The sequence below is a fragment of the Arachis stenosperma genome, chromosome 1 (assembly GCF_014773155.1).
Source record: "Arachis stenosperma cultivar V10309 chromosome 1, arast.V10309.gnm1.PFL2, whole genome shotgun sequence".
Lineage (NCBI taxonomy): Eukaryota > Viridiplantae > Streptophyta > Magnoliopsida > Fabales > Fabaceae > Arachis > Arachis stenosperma.
Window position 1 is genome coordinate 3,426,159 of NC_080377.1, and position 4,598 is coordinate 3,430,756.

Below are 4,598 nucleotides of genomic sequence, written 5' to 3' on the forward strand. Positions count from 1 at the left end.
ATCTCTTCATTATCCTGACAGCAAATTCTAATTATATTTGCAAATCTTTTTTGAGTCGTTTCTTGCATACAACGTTCTTTTATTTCCTCTCTTATTGCAGAGGTTGCTCCACCAAAATTATTTTTAATTGTCCCTCTATTTATTTCTCTTATAAATCTTCCCTTTATAAATTCATTAGCAGGATATGGAAGTTTTGTTATATACATACTAAGATAATGATTTTTATCTTCTTCTTTTAATTTGTAATAATGTATTCTATATTCACATATATAAGACTCCACATTACATAAATCATATATCTGAATATTAGCTAAATGGTTTTTTGCTTCTTGATATTCTTTATTATAGACTTCTTGTCTATGATCTATAATATTTTTTCTAAAAAATTCTTTATATAGAATCATCATTATATATAATATCTTATCATAAGCTATTGTTTTTGCTGCTAATTCTTCTATTATTTGGTTTTCTATTGATGTCATATAATCTCTTATAGTTCCTTTAGTATGAAACCCTATGTAATTCCAAATGTCTCTTCCAGATAATTCACTAAGTTTTGTGTAACACCCTACCACACTAAGCTTTACGCTTAAGTCGTAAAGCAGAGGTGGTGTGGTATTACGACCTCTAAAATAAAATGTATATTTATAATAGCAGAAGAATTATAATATGCTAGGAGCCTTGAAGAATAGAGGAAATAAAAATCGCGAATATAAAAGCGCAACACTCGAGAAAAGAGTTAACTTGCATGCTAAGAAAGCTACAGCTGTCAAGTGTAAAGAAACCCAAAACAAGAACAGAGAGTCAAAGATACAAAATAACGAGCTCCTGACTCAGCCTGCGAAGTCAAGACTGGCCGGAGAATATACACCCATATATACATATATATATACATATCCAAAACCTAAATGTACATAAACAAAATTCTGCCTCTCCATACACCTCTAGGAGGATCAAAAGGAATAAGTTATGTGGAGAGAAAGCTAAGTACATATATATACATCATAACATAACAAAATAACCCAGTAACCACTCCGCTTCAAGAGTCCAGACGCCTAACGAGATGCCTCTCGACCTGCATCTGAAAAACAACAACATAGTATGGAATGAGAACCAGAGGTTCTCAGTATGGTAAAGGTGCCACACACATAATATATAAGGTCCTGGGAATGCCAGAGGCAATCCTAGAACGCCGACACTCAGTTTGTAGAGCTTAAAGTATTAAACAGAAGCCATAAAAGGTGGTTTTCTAAGAATATGTAAACCTGATTTAACTTAACCTTAAACCTAAATCTCATATTGCCATTCCTCCATACCTCCATCTCCATCAGGATTTCACAGACAAACAAACAGATAAAGCAAGCACATGAAGGTTACAAGTACTGCAAGTAACAAATATACATTTAGCATAGCAGATACATTTAGGCACACCCAGTTAATGCACAAGCAAGTAGTTCAAATAGTATGCATATGATGCATGCCTGTCCTATGGCTGATGAGGCTCATCTGTCGGTTATCCAGCCAACCCGACAAGTCTGAATTGTCCTTAGACTGTCCCCCGACGTGCATCCCCAAGAGTCTATGCATAGCTTTATCTCAAATAATCAATATTGCTCAATGGGGGTAACATTCCTGGGAATTTATATAGTGCCCGGTCACACTTACGTCGTAGGGTCAACAGAGTATCGAGTTTTCTACCTGGTACACGTGGTGGCAAGCCACGGCACTTTATCCAGGGAACCTCGTATCTCAGATTATTCAAATTCATAAGCCATATAAATAATTCAATTATAATTCATTAACATCCACATCATTCTCAATTGCATCTCATTCATCATCATACATTAAACATATTCAATCCTTATCCTTCGATATCACACCTCTCATTTCGTCCATCAATAGTTCCAATTCAAAACATAATTCATTCTTTTCTAAGAATCAAACTTCAAACTTAAAACATACTTATTTTCTTAATAACTCTAATTCAAACCATATAATCTTTGAATCTAAATCTTTTTAGATAATCATATAAACAAAATCTCTAATTTTTATAAAATTTTGGCAGCACCTCCTCTAAAACTCGGACTTTGCCACCCTTTTCGGGTCCAAACCTGCTTTCTTTTCAATTCAACACACCCTTCCTCATCATCATAACAGTCACCACAATAAATCTACCTCAGATCAACAATTATACTCATACAATATTCAAATCCAACAACCAAAAATTCAACTAAGGATCATAGTTCACTAATCCTAGGCTTCTAACACAAGATACCTCAAATCAGTAATTCACCAAATTATTAATTAATCAACAAGCACCAAACTAACCATGTTCATCAATAATAACATTCACCATCCAAAATTAATAACTAATTATCCAGTAAACTTCAACCAAATATATTCATCGAAAAATTACTAAACATTAAACATACACCCGCATTCCAACTTATCCTATGGTCATCTAGCCTAAGTTTTCACAGAACATTATATATTAAATGCAAGAAACCTAAACCATACCTTAGCCGATTCCCAAGTATTATTCCAAGACAATTTTCCTAAAAGAACACAGCCCTCAAAACTTCAACTAATCCGCTTCCTCCAAGTTCCAGTATTCACAATTTCAAGCTCCAATTATTTATTCACAACCTAATACACATTCATAACACATATATCCAATTTAATACTCAAAGCTCAAATTCAATGAAATTAAAATAAAATTATCGTATCCTCACCTTACCCAAGCTTCACATAAGCAAGAGTAAACGTTTTCCTCAAGCTAATTGGATCCTAAAACATCAGAAATCAAAGAAATTCAACATTCCCACTTAAAATTCGAAAATTGGGGGAAGAGAAGGCTGAGAGTGATTAAACAAGTTACCAGTGAAATTATTCCGATAGAAATGTAGAGCTCGACGCGATGAACGCGTGACCGCAAACGGTGCAGCGATTGGAGCTCGGACGGAGAAGTTACGGGGATCGGAAGTTTACCGTAACCTTATGGAAGCTTTCTCCCCTCCCTGGAATGTTTCACGCTGCTGCATCCAAATGAGGGAGAGAAAGGAGTTCGGCTTCTTTTAATGAGTTGGTCCGGTTGGACCGACAGCCCGGTTCGGGTCCGGTTCAACCGGTTCGACCCGTTCGGTCCAATCTTGGACCGATTTTTTTGAAATTGGTGTCAAAATTCTCGTTTCGATGAGCTCTATCCTAATTTGGTATAATATTTACATTTATAATCCTCCTTATTAAAAACTAATTTATTGACTAATTATCTACTAATTTAACCGGGGTTTACATCCTACCCACCTAATAAAGAATTTTGCCCTCAAAATTCAAATCTAGTTACCTGAAAAGAGATGTGGATAGTCTTTTTGCATATCTGATTTGAGTTCCCATGTGTATTCTTCGATACCAGCTCGACTCCAAGCTACTTTTACCAATGAGACTTCTCTTTCTCGTAATCGTTTAACACTAGTGTCATTAATTCTTACCGGAATTACTGGAAGTGTTAGATCTTCTCTCACTTGGATTGGTTCTGGTTCTAGAACATGACTTGCATCAGGAGTATACTTCCGAAGCTGTGATACATGAAATACATCGTGCAAATTCGAAAGGTACGACGGTAAGGCAATTCTATAAGCCACTGGTCCAATTCTCTTCAGAATCTCAAACGGTCCAATATAACGGGGGTTCAGTTTCTTAGTCTTAATAGCTCTTCCCACTCCAGTGGTTGGTGTAACTTTCAAAAAGACATGTTCTCCTTCTTCAAACTCCAAAGGCTTTCGCCTCTGATCAGCATAGCTCTTCTGGCGGCTTTGGGCTATAAGCATTCGACTACGAATCTTCTTTATCAGTTCAGTTGTTTCAGCTATCATTTCAGGCCCTAATAAATTTCTTTCTCCAGTTTCATACCAACATAGTGGAGACTGACATTTTCTGCCATACAGAGCCTCATATGGAGCCATTCCGATGCTCGCATGATAGCTATTATTATAAGCAAATTCTATTAATGGCATATACCGATCCCAGCTCGTCGGCTGGTCTAAAACACAAGCCCTTAACATATCCTCCAAGGTCTGAATAGTTCTTTCTGACTGACCATCTGTCTGAGGGTGATACGCAGTACTCAAGCTTAACTGAGTCCCAAATGCACGCTGAAAAGCTCCCCAGAACCTTGATGTGAAACGAGGATCTCTATCAGATATGATAGTAGAAGGCACGCCATGCAACCTGACAATATCTTTAATATACATTCGAGCCAATTCCTCCATTGTGCAACTTATTCGGATAGGAAGAAAGTGAGCTGATTTTGTTAGTCGATCCACAACCACCCAAATAGCGTCACAACCAGATCGGGTTTTAGGCAAACCTATCACAAAATCCATTGCGATACTCTCCCATTTCCACTGTGGAATCTCCAAAGGCTGAAGGGTTCCTGATGGTCTCTGATGCTCAATCTTAACCTTCTGACACGTTAAACATTTAGATACATGCAATGCCACATCATTCTTCATCCCTGACCACCAGAACATCGCTTTCAGATCCTGATACATTTTAGTACTCCCTGGATGAATTGAGAACCCACTCTTATGAGCTTCCTT

General features: G+C 36.9%; 1 long non-coding RNA gene across 1 annotated transcript; it reads right to left on the reverse strand.

Moving 5' to 3' along the window:
• Positions 1 to 753: 753 nt before the first annotated feature.
• LOC130941160 (uncharacterized) lies at positions 754 to 3,037 on the reverse strand. The gene is made up of 4 exons (XR_009070551.1): positions 2,879 to 3,037; positions 2,733 to 2,787; positions 2,518 to 2,646; positions 754 to 1,081 (listed from the first exon to the last, which is right to left on the reverse strand). It is a non-coding gene; the product is annotated as an uncharacterized LOC130941160 (long non-coding RNA).
• Between the last annotated feature and the right edge of the window lie 1,561 nt (positions 3,038 to 4,598).